Source organism: Frieseomelitta varia, unplaced genomic scaffold, assembly GCF_011392965.1.
Source record: "Frieseomelitta varia isolate USP_RPSP 00005682 unplaced genomic scaffold, Fvar_1.2 scaffold_171, whole genome shotgun sequence".
Classification (NCBI taxonomy): Eukaryota; Metazoa; Arthropoda; class Insecta; order Hymenoptera; family Apidae; genus Frieseomelitta; species Frieseomelitta varia.
In genome coordinates, this window is record NW_025109428.1 from 275,261 (window position 1) to 293,209 (window position 17,949).

Genomic DNA, 17,949 nt, shown 5'->3' on the forward strand with positions numbered 1-17,949 from the left:
ATTCGCTCGCGTTCGTCACCAGTTTGTGAAATATAGCTGGTGAAACGTCCAATTTCCGTGGAAGGTGAAGGAAACCATAAAACGCCATAGCGTTTCGATCCTCTGAGGGCAAGGAATTTATTTGCGCGGAACGCGTTCGAGTAACAGCTTCAAGCGGGCGCGACACGATTCTTTTCGTGAAAAATCTAGAAAACGATAATGTAGAATAAAAGAAAAAAAAAAAAAAAAAAGTATAGAATAGAATTTTCCCGTCCGACGCGTAATTCACGAGGAGTTTGAATTTCCAATTTGATAATTTACTCGAGACATTTGTTACATTTTTATAAGATATAACGTCTATGAGTTATAGTAGAAAGTTTAAGAAAGTGCAACGAAGTTATCATCTCGATCATGTATTCAAGAATTTCAATGATTCGTATAACATTTGCAAAAGTATAATATTGTATACAGACATTACACGTTGCTTTGAAAAGTTAGTTGCAATTTTCAAATTCAATTTTTTCAAAGTCAAGCTTCAAATAAAGAGAATTTGTTATATATATAAATATATATATATATAACAAATATATTTATATTTATATATTTGTTATATATATATTTATTTATTCATTTATTTATTTTTTAATGCAATTCAAACACACATACGCATCCTGTATATTATCGAGCAAACTTGGCAAAGCAGTTTCGGGGCAAAAATGAACATTTCAAAAGATGGCTGTTTTTCAAAAACGTGTATACCGTTTCACAGAGATTAGACAGAGCGCACCAGCGAGTTCAACCAACAGTTCTCATGCTCCAAACGATCTGTTTATTTCCGTCAGGTTAATTAATTTCCGCGAAAGTTGTGTTAGTAGTCGGTAGGAAGAACGCAACAAAGCTTTCCCTTATCCTCGATTCAGACCGTGATTTTGATACTGACTTTTAAGATTATCACTGATAACTGTAGCCATATCGAAAAATGTACTATAAATTTAACGTGTGTTCTATCTTCTTATATCTTATAAATAATTCATAGTCGAAAGGTCAAAACGTGCTGACTTCTGGTGGAAATTAAAACTTTCAACATATTTCTAGTAAAATTAAAGTGTTCGAATTTTTTATAATTTATTTAAAAGCATGCATAGTATCAAAGTAATAATTTATACATTATTATAAATAGTATCTTATTATTTATTATATCGAGTAATTAAATAATTATTATTAAATATATATGAAGTATTATATTAAGTATTAATTATTATATTAAATATAATGTTTGTTATGAATAGAATTTTTGTGCATGATGAAAATTTAAGTACCGAATATTCACGTTACAATGAAATCTATTTAGATCTTTGAAAAATTATTATTTACCCTGTATTGTGAAACAAAAAATCGAAACGATATGTATATATAAAGTATGTAGAAAAGATACATACAATGAAAATAAAGAGAAAAAACACAAGCTATTAATACGTACGTGTGCAATACACTTTTCTATACTTGTATAGAAAGTAAGTATTTATATATGTGTACAATCCAATTAATTAATTCGTTATTGAACTGCGTTCAAACTCTTCAATTCTATTAAAATTCTGTAACAATACGTTTAAACGAAACAATCAAATTTATGTTAAACTTACTGTTTAACTCTCTAAAGTATGGTTATATTAAACAGTAACATTGCGGCAAACAATTCGCTGCAGTGTCAATAGAACAAATGAGCACAAATTTGATTAAAGTGGGGAATACCCGCTCGCTTCGGCAGAAAATGTTGAAAATTGCAAGCGGATCTAATTCCACCAGAGGCTGCAGTGTTAGCGGCACATTCAATTTATTATTCGGTCGACAATTATAAACGATACGCTGCAATCACCCCGCCAATCGGGAAATAAAAAAAAAACACGGCTGATATGCAGCACGACATACAGTGGGCCCCCCCGAAAAAATATTGGCCCAATCCTCTTATAACGCGACATTCTAAAAACATTCCATAAAACACGATGCCAAAATTGCGACAGCAAAGTACCGTCGTATAACACGGTACTCTGATAACACGGTTTCCATATCGAACGACTTGATAAACTTGGACCGCCATCGTTTTTCCATCACGCTGTTTCTGTATTCCAAATTTCGTTTACCACGATTTCGGAACTAATAACCGCGGTTATTGATATAGATAGTAATTTATAGATAATAGATAATAGTGCAAGAAATAAAAAAATTCGAAAATTAAAAACGTACTGATATACTTGTGATTACTACAGTGCTCAATCTGCGTTTAATTGCGGAATGTTATTAGAAAAATGATAAAATATCCTTTTGTAAGTGCTGGAATGTTGTCGAGTCTTAGGAAAGGATGATACTTGTCTTTAAACAGAATACAAAATATTTTTAATATTTAATACTTAATATTTAAATTAACATTAATATAAAAATATATTACATTTAAATTAATATTTAATATTTATATTTAAATATATATTAATATAAAAATATAATATAGTACATTTAAATTAATATATAATATTTTTCTAAATATATATTAATATAAAAATATAATTTATATAAATATATATAATATATTACATTTATAAATTACTGTTTAATATCCATATTTAAATATATATTAATATAAAAATATAATTTATATAAATATATATATATATATAATATACTACATTTAAATGAATATTTAATATTTATATTTAACATTTAAAAATATTTTACATTCCGATCGTACGCACAGAACTGCAAAAAATACACCTCGTACGTTAATATCTTCTTGATTCACGAATTTTTATATCACTTGCTCTGTTATAGCAGAAATAATAATGTACTCGCTATTTTTATACGTAGTAAACTGTCTATGGAAACAGTTAATCTTCTTAACGTATAATATTTTCTCGGATCCACCGTTCCGTCAGAGGACAGTGAGGGAGAAAGACAGGAGAAGAAAGTGAAAATTCCAACACAAAGAAACACACACACACACAGTGAGAGAAAGAGACAAGGGCACGTTAAATAATTTGTCCTGCGAAGTTGCACGAGCACTTCGCCGGGCCGCCTCGCCGGCAAAATTATTAATTCGTTCGCAGAAAGCGGGAGATCGTCCCTGTTGGACGGACGTTGGTATAAATTATTCCATCGGCGTGACATCGGCGTGCCGGAGATGGACTTCACGAGACGGTCGACTTAACGGAACGCGATTCGAGAGGGAAAACTCCGGAAGCGTAATTTGTCGCCAGACCGTGCCTTTTCATCCGGGGCCGTGTGTCCGTGAGCCGAATCGCTCGCGCGCGCTCTGAAATCTCGCCGCGCTTGTAAATAAGCTCGGCAGACTTCTTTAATTAAAACGCAGGCTTAAATTGTCGTTTCGCGCACAGCCGCGCCGGGTATAAAAAAACCAAAGAATTTACGCGTGGAATGTGTAATACGTCTGCGAGACAGGTGTGTTGAGTGTGATTTCTGGTTTCTGTCAAGGGAAACGCATAAATACTGTCCACGTGTTTGATATCTTGTATAATTTGTAATCGAAAAGGTGGGACATTTTAATCACAGCCAGCTACTTTGGCCCATTTGCTTAGGTAAGGAAATCAACAGAGAGAAAAGCACAGGCTCATGCACAGCGAGGAAATCTCAGTATAGCGGAGAGATCGATGCAGTGGAGGGGATAGCGCTAGCGAGTGGTGGGAGTAAAGGCCGCCAGTTAGCCAACATTGCAACCTGTTTTCCCATTGGCGAGGGAGAGATTCGTTAATTTCTCAGCGAGATTTCACGGAAAACCGTGAATGACACGACGAAAGAATTAAACAATAAATTTCATGTATCTCATTCTGATCAAATTGTAATATATTTATATTTATTGTGGTATCCACGTAATTTCATTGTATCAATCTGTTTTGAAAAATTGATTCTTGGGATAAAGTTCACAAGAAAACAACGCTTCGGTATTTCGGACGTTTTACAAAGGCGGTGCAGATGAAATTTTCTTCGATTATATGCTCGCTGTATTAACCGCGAGTGAAATATTACTTTCATCAGTTATTTGTTATTCAAATGAAATTTTCTCAATTCAGTGGTCTATTTCATCCAGTTCTGATTTTTGTAATTCATTACATTTATTCCGAGTAAAAATGTTACATGATATTTTGCGCTCACACGCGCAAAGAATATTCCCCTTTGTCCTAAGTGCCTACTCATTGGAAATGATCGGACACCTCGCTCGTAGAAACAACCCTAGAGAGTATAAGAATCCCTTCACGCCGAATACTCGAATACGATTACTCGTTGACGTCCCGTTCGCATATGGAGAACGATAAACGCGGTGGTAAATAAACTTGTCTGGCTGGCCGTTGCCGAAAAATCCAATGGACGGTCGAATTTTCAGTTCAGGAGGAAAACGTCCGGGACGTTTCGAAGAATACACACAAAGTATAATACGTGCGGCGCATGTACGAGCGTACGTACACCATCGCCTATAAATATAACATCGCCTCCATCTACGGCAGAGGAATTTTCCTAAATTTTTAACGGTAATCGTTACGTGCGGCCGTGGACCGATACCCAAGTCACGCAGCCAGTCACCAACACGCGGCGAAAAATCGAGCGGCACCGAGTGCAACCCCTACAGCTTCTAACACACGACTCTGCTAACCTGCTGTTGATGTCAGACACTTCCGGTAGAGAGAGAGAGAGAGAGAGAGAGAGAGAAAGCAATCGTGAACGAGAATTTAACCGATTCGTACGCCTAGCACGCGTTCAGTCAAATGCAAAATATTCCTTGAATTCCCCGTTTTGTCTGGCAAACCACCCTCGACGTTCGCCTGGACGTCGACGATTTGCTTAGCGTAACCGAATTGTTTCCCGCGTGCTGGCGTTTGTTTGACCTGCTCCGTACGATCGTCGACTGAAATCGGTAGTCACCGAACGCTTGTATAAATCTTGTTCATACTAGACAACTTCGTCTATGTATTTTTCGTCTTGTTCATACTGTTTCATTTAAAAAAAAAAAAAAAAAAAAAAAAGCAAGATGCGATCTTTCTCTTGGTGCAAGAAGGAATTGGCGAGTGACGAGTATAAATTTGCAAGTCATGAAGAAGAATTGATACTCGTAAGTTCGTAGCAATCAGATCGAGCAGTAAGTTCGATCTGATTTTCAGTTGTCATTCTGTTAGCGCACTGAAAAATTACTTCGAAACAGCGAAGCTGTTTCTTTATTTTCCGACAATTTTTGAATTAATTTTCGTGTAACTCGAAAGTGACACACGATCGCATTTTGAAAATTTTATTTTACTTCGTACGACACAGTATGCTAAATCATTGATATCTAAATTTTAAATTGAAGTATTTTATTTTCTAACAAGAATCTTTTTCTTCTGTTGTAAAAAGTAACCATTTACTTTGTGAAAACAGAATATCAACCAAGTTGAAACGAGCTCTGATTGATCAAAATTTAAAATTATGCAGCTAAAAGTTTAAAGACTTTAATTAAAAAAAAAAGAAAAATGCAACTTTATCTCTCGTTTTCACACTATAGAATAGCGAATATCGTAATTAACCATTTTAAATTTTCATACTATCTTAATATTTGCTACCTGCCTCTACGATATGTATGCTTTCATATACTCCCCATGCGTATGTGATAAATAAATATTTTATTATAAAATATGCGTTACACGAAAGTATCTCGCGCTTCACTCGCTCTCGAGGCGTAAAGTGACACTACAGGAAGCCCCTCGAAAAAAAAGTTAACACGTTCGAAACGGACGTGTTAACTTCGATCAATCTCACGGGGCCTGGAAAAATAAATTTTCTACCTATCGCTCGTTTCACGACACGTATCGACGCGCGCGATTATAAATTTCACAACTTTCCAATGGATTCTCTTTACTGCGTTTTGAACCACTGAAACTCTATGGCCCGAGCCCATTCGTCTTGAAACGCCGTTCAAATACCGCGGGGAGAATCATTTCGATGGCCGAGAGCATCACTCGCTGGGTAATATAATAAATAACCGAAACAAAGGCCGTAAAACAACAATCGAGTTCGTTCGATACCACTTCGAAAATCGGCCACTATCTTCACGGTTTCTTATTTAACCGGTGGTTCATCAAATCTCGTCAGCGTGTGTTCCGCCAAAGCGTTTGAAAGTTTTCAGATTTATCCGCGGCGCACGTCCCGCGTAACGGCGTTCGAAAATTAAATAGAAATTGTCGAATCGTTCGGTTCGCGAGTGTTTGCAGATTTGTCGAAAAATTTCTCCCCGATTACCATAACAGGTATCGAATCGTGGTGTTGTGTGTAACGCGATCAGGCCGCCGTCAAAATGGTGTATCGCAATATTTGATCGATCCGCGGCGAAACCGACAAAAAAGAAACAAAAAAACAAAAGATCGTAACGGAACGATGGTGACGCGGGCGATAAAAATATCGTTACCGAAATATGGCCGCGGCGCGGCAGTATTCGTAATTCTTAAAGTAACGCGAGCATTACGCGACGTTGACGATAACTTTTCCAGGAAAATTCAACATTGGCTACGTTAATACTTCGGGGATCACGTCATTTTCGTGCTTTCTTTTCTCTTCTCTTCGTCTCTTATTTTGACTACGTTTGCGCTTGTATTCATACTTTTGTGTTCATTAGCAGAAGCGACTTCAATTCGGTTTGTCATCTTGTCATACGAGTGCTCGTATTTATGTTTGAAATTGCGTACAAACGTGTATTCAAAGTTGAATTGATTTATATTTATATTATTATAATAATTTTTTAAATATAATTTTATTATATAATTTTATATTTATATTATTATATTAATTTGTATTTGTAATATTAAGTGTATTCAAAGTTGAATTAATTTATATTTATATTATTATAATAATTTTTAAATATAATTTTATTATATAATTTTATATTTATATTATTATATTAATTTGCATTTGTAATATTTTTATTTATTCGTCCAAAGTTTTCAGCGTTTTGCGAATACGACTTTTCAAAAATCAGTATTTATAGGATTGTCAGCGTAATATGTTTAGAATGTTCCAGTCACCTAATACGCGAGTGCCTGTAGAAACACGTATCCAAATTAATTAATATTTATATTATTATATTATTACATTGATTTTTATTGCACTTGCATTGTATTTATTCGTCTAAAATTAAATTAAGTTTATTTTAATTCAAAGTTTATTTATAGAATTGTCATCCTTTTGGCCTTCCACAGACACGAATCCTAACGATACGAGCGTTAGTATGGTGTAATAAATAAACACAAATTTGTAGAGAAATGGAGAGCGAACATATGTATCACTGGTGAAAATCCGCGAAACACGAACATTTGAGAGAGTTCTGGCAATTTTTCAATCGAGAGAAGTATCGAAGCCTAGGCTGACAGACGTCTATAGACATCTACGAACAGTCAGACTGTCGAACATCTCGCTAGATAATGCAAAGTGACAGTCAACAGACACAATACCGTGTGTCCATATCTAATTAGTATCTACAATCGTGTCTTTGAACGAGTGCTGCTCGTGTGAACATATATGGACAGTTTGGACGTGATACTTTTCAGATACGAAGGTAACTCGACAGCAAATCAACGCAAGCTGCTCGTATGAATAGCAAGAAAAATTGGTGGCCACATAATTAAGACTTCTAGGATAGCAAAATACTCAAATTCGACTGAAAAAGAAGCATCGTACACGGTATGGAGCCAATCGACGTAAGCAACTTCTGATTAACAGTAACTTGCGTCATGCAAATAGCTTTTCGTTGTCGAGATCTCCAGTTGATGAAAAAGTATAGTCACAACGCCGTAATATTACGAGATTAAACTAATGCAAATGATTTTCAAAATTATCAAAGCGAATAACGAATTAAAAGCACGTTCGTCTTTAAACATTTTCTGATACATTGTACTTGTATCTACTGAATATACAGTAATACTTTAAGGATTAACGTCGACGACTTAATAATTTAATAGTTTCCGTAGACTTATATTATAATATAATATACATATAATATATCTCGACCACTTAGACACGATTCGTGGCCTCAAAACAACGCAACAAGTTTTATTTAAAACACAACGTTTCTACACAGCGAAGGAACAGGTTTGAGAGAAAATTACGCGGTTAATTTCATACGGGACACCCTGTACAAACAACTTCCGACGAACACAGGAGTCGCCCGGTTAAGTAAACCAATTATTTTACGATCGATTTTAAAGTTACCCGGGCTGACGCTCAAACGACGTCACGTCGACGAGCTTCTGAGCTGTTCCTCCGCGTAGAGGGCGAAGGAGACGCGAACGAGCGCCGGATTTAAATCTGCAGGCACGGCGGTGTCCGCGAAAAAGGGGTGAAAGTGGGAGGTACAAGCGGCCAAGCACGTCGCGAGCTGATAGCGTCGGAGAATATCCCGCAAATGGTGCATCCGGATCGTGGCGAGGAAGGAGATATCTAGCTGGCTCTCCCGGTTATACCTATATAGCGCGCGCGCGCGCGTGTGTGTGTGTGTGTGTGTGTGTGTGTGTGTGTGTCTGTACATAACGTTCCTGTACACATCGTCCGTTGAAAACCGCATATAGAGGCCGGATATTCGCTCACACAGCGAGATGGACAAACACGCACGGGTAAACAAATGCTAGTCGGATGGCTAGTGGAACGACAGCTCGACGTGACGAGACGCGACGCGACGCGACGCGACGCATCGACGACACTATCGATGGCGTGCACGATCGGCGGCCGGGCATCGTTTCGATGCATTCTCTCTCTCTCTCTCTCTCTCTCTCTCTCTCTTTCTCTCTCTCTCTCTCTCTCTCTCGACGAAAAGAGGGCGAATCCATTCGGCGCGCGATCCTCCCCGAACGAATTAAGGCACGGGGACGAGGTGTTAGTGATATCGAGGTGATTCGACGAACGCATCGGACGTGACGAGACTCCAGCCGCACTCCAAAATCCACTGCTGCTCTACTAGTGGAGTCCGCGAACCGTTCAATCGTGCAACATCGGATCATCGTGCGTAGCTAAGCTGCGAGTCAAACGAAGTTTAAAGACGCCTGAAGGTCATAGGTTTCTCGAGTCGAGAATTATTTCCACCCTCTAAAAGGGAATGTTAAAATTTTATCGATGCGCGAATACATGAGGATATCTGTTGCTTCAGTTATTTCATTAACTGGGTAGTTAACTACGAATTTTCGAGCAAGGAAAAATTAAATTAAATGTAATATGTTATAATTCGTGTTTCGTGTCGCAAAGATGTCTGAAATATGTATTATTAACGTAATTAACGTTGAAATTGAATCTTTTGCAATTAACATTTAGCACAATAAGGTGAAAATGATAATTGTTTGATAATTGTTTAATACTTATTTTCTTTTGCATTTAATAACGACAGGCAGAGATTTGTATAGTTTTATTTAGTTATATTTATATAGATATATATATATATATATATATATATAAAGATTTATATAGTATTCTTTGAGGCAAAGATTTAAATAGTTTAAATTCTTCCGAATCCTACACAATACATTTTTTTGATTCATTAATATTTGCGAATTATCTTCCATTCTAGTATACAGCTCTTCCCAAATTCCTTCATTTAATTTTCTATAATATTTAAGTTCTAGCTAGAGACTAGCTATTCTAAAATACGAACTGTTTGTTTGCAAAGTATTGGTTTACTGCTTTCGCGTTATTATGTTGAAAAATATTCTCATTTTCGGCAATTTGTGTCGTATACGTGTCAATTTGTTCGTCAATCGTTACAATATATTTTTTACTATTTAATTTTTCTGTAATAAATTTTATTTCCATCTTACCGTAGTCGAAATTGTTGCTTCTTTCGTAAATCGTGATAATAGTAGTGGAATAGGAGTCATGTTCGTCTAAATTCATCTTCTCATCGGTGAATATGATTCTTCGCCGTTTCCTATTCGTGTGAACGTGTTTCTTGGTCAAAGGTTTCGTTGCAATTTTCGTCGTTTCAGATGTTCGTGATTCTTCAAAAGACACCGAACATTCCTAACATTTGTCAGAACTCTAGCTTTCTCTGCAATGTATCTCGCAGTATAGCTTGAATTTGACGCTACACGTGTTACACCATGTTTATGAACTATTAAACACGAACTATTAAACACTGTGATCGTCAGACAATTTTTTCTTTTTCCACAATTATCGGAATCTTTTGGTAAATTCATCATCACTTTACGACTTTTATTAACTGTTTTCGCCATTTCTGTCACAGAATAATGTTCTTCGTTCAGCTTCAACATCACGTGTATTTCAGCTCTTTCTCGCGACCCATTTTTACAAATGTTAATACGCACTTAACTGACCATATTTCACACGAATGTTACGCTTTCGATAGCTCCCGTACGACTGAGGGGCGTAAATATTAAGACTTAACCAAACTTGTCTACCTCGCGGCTGTGGGCAATATTTACATTTTTCGTTTTTGTACTTCCAAGAGATTGCGTTTCTCGGTAATGGCGTTCAACATACTACATGTACATCGATACTCAAGCATACTGATGTAACAACAATCTACGCAATCTCTCTAGTTTACGATACATGACATAAGAAAATACAGAGTGTGCCATCTTTAACTTATCCAGAGTGTAGCACAAGAATGTTCTAATCGTTTGTAACAATTGGTGATAATATTTCGAGGTTTTTATTATACATCTTTCCAACACCAGGCATATGTGATTTATAACAAATTTCTTCTTTCTTAGTGTGATCGATCACTGATAATTGATAACTGTTAAATTCACACGAAGAAACGAAATTTCACACGCGCACCTAAATCTAATAATTACACGTTTAGAAACACGAATTACAGGATAATACGCGCTACACTGATTCCACGTGTGTACACGTGTCCTTTCAGTACACCGTAAATTCTATTTGAAAGGAGGACGAATTTCGATCTCGACAGATTGAAGTTTATGACACTGGCTGTTCCCAGTCTAAATAGAGAAAACGAAAAAGAAAATGGTCAAGCGAAGGTTAGACCCTCCCGGAAGGATCAAACGAGAAACGCTCGGCGAAGAACAATAATCCATGGTCAAGGATACTGATGTTGATGATCTACGCATTCTCTCCACTGCACTCTACACGACATAAGAAAATACAGAGTGTATTATTTCTTTGTTCCTAGATTGCCGAGACGTACAGGAGCCGGGAGGACAAGGTTGATCCTTCGTGTATTTATCAGTCGGATTAACAGGGTAATTCGTCGTTCTTCTTATCTCTCGTCACGACGCGCATTAAACGTAACTCTAACGCCGGCACCGTGATATAAAATTTTACGATCGGAATTCGTCAGATGGTCTGAGGGTATACACGTAAAAGAAGCGAGATCCTCCGACTAGTCCGTGATCCTAGGATCCTAGCATCGCTTTACGACGCTCTCCCTCGATAGCAACGGATTCAAGCGAATCGTCGTCGTCGTCGTCGTCTTGTGATTCACGTCTTCCCGCTCGAATTGACTAGAATTTCTGTTAAAAGTTATCTAGCCAGCTTGCTCTAAGCAAACCTGAATTCTACGACTCAACTTCGAGCACGTTACATCCTTCTCTTCTCGTTTTTGCCCTTTCACCTTTAACCGTGCAGCGATCGCGGCGATTCGCGATAGGATTTGCTCGAGTGCAAGCCAACGTCTCGCGTCAACGCGGATCGTTTAACCTTCCTCTCTCCACCATTGGGAAAACGGGATACGCGAAACCATGTAAATCGCTGGCGCCCCGAGGGGGTTTGCTTCTTTGCCCGTAGCCTTGCAAACAATGGAGGAACTCTTCGAGCAAACTACGTTCCAGTGTCGCGGGAGGGCCGTGAAAGACATTATTATAAAATTTTGTGGAACCAGAAATATTTGCGCTTCGGGAGTGGAAGCTATGATCGGACGATATGTGTGATGTCGTTTGTCCTTTTTTTCCTTTATGATTGAAATTACCATCGGTAATATCGACGATCAGTCTCTGTTGAAAGCTCTAAGTAGACTCTGTGGAAAGTCATAACTAGATTATGGGAAACTCGCAAAGATATACGTGGATCATAAATGTATAAATGCATTTGTTATATTATTTATTTGTTATATATTTATATTTATTATATTATTTATTTATTATATATTTATATTTATTATATTATTTATTTATTATATATTTATATTTATTATATTATTTATTTATTATATATTTATATTTATTATATTATTTATTTATTATATATTTATATTTATTATATTATTTATTTATTATATATTTATATTTATTATATTATTTATTTATTATATATTTATATTTATTATATTATTTATTTATTATATATTCATATTTATTATACATAACTAGGTTATGGGAAACTTGCAAAGAGGATCATAAATGTATAAATGCATTTATTATATTATTTATTTATATATATTTATATTTATTATATTATTTATTATTATATTATATATTTATGTTTATTATATTATTTATTATTATATTACATATTCATGTTTATTATATTATTTATTATTATATTATATATTACTTATCTATAAATGTATTTACGTATATGTAAATATATTTCACGTGTATGTACATATATGTATATATATAAATTGCACATACCATGTACATACAGACACAACATACTACGTGTGTACATATTATGAACAGAATATGTATGTTTACTTAACCATATATAAACAATGTATTTAAACTGTCGAAAGTATACAATTTTTTTGATTTGCACAAAAACTCATCGCCCGGTTATAATGAAAATATTGCACGACTCTGTCTGTGTCGCATTTGAGAAATACAACGTTAGCACTTGAATCATCTGGATCCCAATTCTCAAAGAGTGCCTCACAATTTATCTAACTGTCTTTAATTTAACTTTCTACGGTATATAGATTGCATCTTTTAACCAACACTTCTCATTCCCGAGAGTTCGCAGATGCTCATGCGATGTCCATACTTAATGGTCCCTAGAAACATTACTTAAGGAAGGTGTAATGGTAGGGAAGATACTAGGCTTGCCAACGCAGCATAATATCCTAAATACTATGTATAAAAATATAATGGAAGTTCTTTTTTCGAAAAATAGAAGGAAATTTCATACAAATTTATGAGACTAATAAATAGAAAATAGAAAAGAAGTTTATAGAATAATAAATTAAAAAAGTATTGCAGTATTGTAAGACAGAGCTTTTTAAAATTCCGAGAGTTCTCATAGAAGGTTGATGGCTTTTACATCATAGCAAAGTAAGTACTCGGACAAATATAGGAAAAATTAAGCCAAACGAATCAATCGTTCTACGAAAACTTCGATTTGCATTCTTGATTCAAATTCGTTCAATTTCGTGCGAGAACGCGAAGGGAACGTTGGTGTCCAACCGCACCAAGGAATTACAAGCCACTTGTTGATTAAGAAGGGCAAACACTCCCGACACCGGGAGACAGGAGGCACGGAAATTAAAAAAAAGGAACAAGACAGTCGGGCAGCTTGCAGAAAATCACGCCGGTAATACGCAGCAGGGAGTCTCCTCTTCTCGAGGAGAGAAATTGAACGTTACGATTCGAGGTAATAGGAACGGAACGCCGTTTTCTTTGGAGAATGACGCGAACGCCGGAGGAACAATGGCCGATGGAAAGAGCGTCGCGCTTCAAGGAGTGGAAGGGGCGGCAAAACAGCGGATGAACGGGCCGTAAAAGGGTCGTGAATGCGGACATTAGCGTTGCTCAGCTGTCGTCTTGGACAGTGCTGACTGTAATCTCGGCCAAGATTACGACGAACGTCTCTCGCAGTGTCTTTAGGGATCGGTGTTCTTAAAGCTTCGCACCGTCGCTGACTCGCATCGACGTCGAGATTCCGAATGAAGGGAGGACTTCGCGTCGTGGCTCCGCGATTGTCGTTCGATTCGGACGATTACTCGAGAGCCGAATGGAAAAGGGAAAGCGATTTACCACGGGTTTATAGGTTTGTGCGACAACGTAACGAAAGGATTCGTTTCTGTTTGGAAAACGATCGGCTTGACACGGTGAGGAGCAAATATTTGTGAAGCAGAGTTGGCTAAACGCTCACTATGATTGCACGAATCGAGTCGTACATGCTTACCCACATGTACGCTCGACCCTCAAATCGTATCGTTGGGTCATTATAGTCACAGATGACTATATAATAATTCATGGTTCATGTTAGATCAATAAAATAAAATGTAGGATTTTCTTCTCCGTAACGGAAGTTAGTAGCAAAGCTACTAATGCGTATTCTAAAGCTAAGTCAATTTAACTGTAAATTGTTATAGTTATAGTGATGGCAATGACCCAATGATACCAGTTAAGAATTATTCATTTATGAGAACCAGTTCTGCCATTTTTTACTAATATAAATTTTACTTTTGTTGCACACTCGGTTTTTAACAAGAATTTTTACTTCAAATTATGAAAGAGCTTATTTTGATCCTTGAAGAAATTATTTAATTATTTAATTATTTCTCTAAAGTAAATATCGTTTTCATATAGCAAGAATCGAGTTGTCAAAAGTGGTCATTAAATAATTGTTGTATTTGGGAAAAGAATACCAAAGAATTTCGTTAATTAATTACTGTATCATTTCAACATGTATTATTCTTATATCCATTAAAATAATCTGGTTGCACTTAGACACGAGCAAAGAACTACGCATGAATATTCACACATTTCGTACAATCTTATGGAAGATACACACACGTATATGCGAGTACAACGACATAAAGTGATTTTTACGAGCGGGGAAAAAAAATTTCATTCAAGCAAGAGTGAAATTTACAGGGAAGAAGATAAAGTTGCAGAGATTGAAACTGAAGATCGTAAGTTTAAACTTCGCTATATTGTAAGAGACACGCTTGCAAAGCGCACTTTATTATCAAATGCAAAGAGCAGGAAAAACGAACTTTTAATATTATAATTAAATTAACTGATAATTCTTAGCGAATAATTATAATTATTTGTTTCGTTATGCTTCCTCTTTCGTTTAATTTAAATGGCCGTGCAAATACTCAGCTTCGTTTTAAATGAAGGCCGCATGAAGGTTGAGCAACAGGAGACACAGAATAATGAAATACTGCATACTTTGTTACAGAATAAATTATGTAGTATAATTTTATTCCGAGTGAATTTGCACTGCACGCGACCGCGATTCGAACACCTTCCGTGAATTGAGCGATAGAATGGAGAAAATTAAAAAAAGAAAATGAAAATGAAACATTCGCGACTGATGCGTCGTTTAAATGCCTGCACTTGGTAGCGAAAAATGCAACGTCAGTTCCAACGTCAGTTCTTGAATTACAATCAATGAAAATATAATAAATTCTATTAGGCAAACGTGGAATAAAGTCCTTGAAACATATATTGAAATAAGTATTCACTATGTAAAAATAGTGAAGTTATACAGAGATATTTCTTTAATCCTTAAATGCACGACCGTTGCAAATTTGCAACGTTCGGTATCATTAAATTAAAATTGTGCGCCCAAGGGTTAACAAAAAACCTGTCAAGGGTTAAGGGTTAACAAAATCTGCGTGTTAAAATCATGAATTGCATTGCTATTAATTGCTCTTAATTAAAATTTCGTTCGCCTATAAGAGGAGTAATTGTTAATTAATTGTAGTTGTTGTTTGAAACATGGCGAGTGCTGGTAGAATATAGTAATACGGATATTTGCAAGTGGGAAAATATCGTCAACTTTTGGAAATACTTTTTCTGAAATCCACTGGTCTCGAATAGATTAATGTAAATGATCGCCTCCAACGTTGCTTTAAATAAGAGTTAACCTTATGAAGATTAATCGGCGCGACGGGGAAAATTGCACAATGGGATAATATACACTTTATTACAGAACAAATTACGGAATATAATTTTATCCATTTACACTGTGTATAGCCACGATTAACCTCTACAGCGCACTGAACGATAACGCAGAAGAAACAAAAGAAAATTAATCCTTGAGCGGTATCGTGGAATCACAGTATATAACTATAGTAATTTATATTACAACATATTAATGTTTAACAAAATATAAATTAATTAATATATTACAATATATTAATATATTATATTATTTTAAATTAATATAATTTGTAATATTATATTTTTACTTTAGATTATATTTATATTTTATATTAATATTTAATAAAATATAAATTAATTAATATATCATTTTCTAATTAATATATTATAATACATTAATATATTATATTATTTTAAATTAATATAATTTGTAATATTATATTTTTACTTTAGATCATACTTATATTTTATATTAATATTTAATAAAATATAAATTAATTAATATAACATTTTTTAATTAATATATTATATTATAATATAATATATTATTTTTTAATTAATATATTAATATATTATATTATTTTAAATTAATATAATTTGTAATGTTGTTATATTTTTACTTTATACTATATTTATTGTAATATAACAATACTTTTACATTATATCTGTTATAATTTGTATTATATAATAAATTTATTATTTATATACAACAATTAAAAAATTAAATTACTATTATATATATATATTATATATAAATGCAAAAATTTATTATATTTATTGTAATATAACAATACCTTTACATTATATCTGTTATAATTTGTATTATATAATAAATTTATTATTTATATACAACAATTAAAAAATTAAATTACTATTATATATATATATATGCAAAAATTTATCATAATTTAACTTTGTATCTCCCGAGACAGAGGAATTGAAAATTCTCGTCGCTCTGCATAGCGAGGATTAATAATGATCTTGTCATTATCAATCCTCGACATCCCCTCGGCATTTGTTATCGAACACACACTCGCCAGATTCGATCTTCCAACATTTTGACAAAGTTCCTTTCGTTCGGTATTGTCGGCAAAGGAAGAAAGACTCGGTTCGGTAACCTGTCCGCGACAGGAGAGAGTAGCAGCGAGAAAGCGCGGATGCGCGCTTTGGGTTGACGTTGCCGCAGCGATAGCCGGAGGCAATTTTCATCGAGCGACGAACAAAGTACGCGACTGGATGAAACTCGGCCTGTTTACGTTTCGTTCCCCGGCTTTATCGCGGACCGGATCGGCGAGAGAATCGAAGAAGCAGAGGGAAACCGAAAGAGGAAATATTCCACGCTCTCGAGGAGTCGAGTGGAAGCTATTTTCCATGTGTCGTTCCGCGCGTTTCATTCCATTGTCGTTTCATCCCCTCCTGCCGATCGTTCGCCCACCCTCGACCACAAATTTTACCGATTGCACGTCGCGTGCCGCTTCATTTTCGAAGCAATACCGGTCAAAGTTTTCACCAGAAAATTCTTTCAATTAACGAGGTTACTAGAGCATATATTACCATCGATGTTTCGTATCTGTACGATTAATCTAAATAACAATAACAATCAGGATTATATCTGTCAATTTGTATTTGAATAATAATAATAATAACGACAACAACTAAATTACACCGATTAATTTGTACTTGAATCAAACTGCAATGCACCTTACTTTTTTTATCTCGTGACAGGTATACTTATCGAATACACTCTTAAAAAGATGAGGTGAGATTTTTCAAACGTGCGCGTTTGAATCAAAGATTGTGCATGGCATAAAGTACAAATACGTTTGTAAATACGTCTGGCACTTGAAGAAATTTTATTTCTCGTGTTTTCATTCAGTCAATGCAATTTTGCTTTGTCCCATGTATAAATATCTTTGAATTTAGTATCTAAATTATTATCTCAAATATATAATATTAAATATATTTTCTTAATATATAAATTATCTTCAATATATTATCTTTAAAATTTAGTATAAGCAATCAATAATTCAACTGTAAAATACACACTTACAGAAACTCTTTTACAAGCGTACACTCAACTTTCCAACGAGCACGCGTACTGCGCAAAATAATTGAAAAGAAATATTTCGAAAATTAGCGAGAC

The 17,949-nt window shown here is 35.0% G+C and overlaps 1 protein-coding gene across 3 annotated transcripts in view; it reads left to right on the top strand.

Moving 5' to 3' along the window:
• Window positions 1–17,949, top strand: part of LOC122538675 (hemicentin-1-like) — a 282,205-nt gene that overhangs the window by 126,297 nt on the left and 137,959 nt on the right. The gene's annotated exons all lie outside the window — the stretch shown is intronic.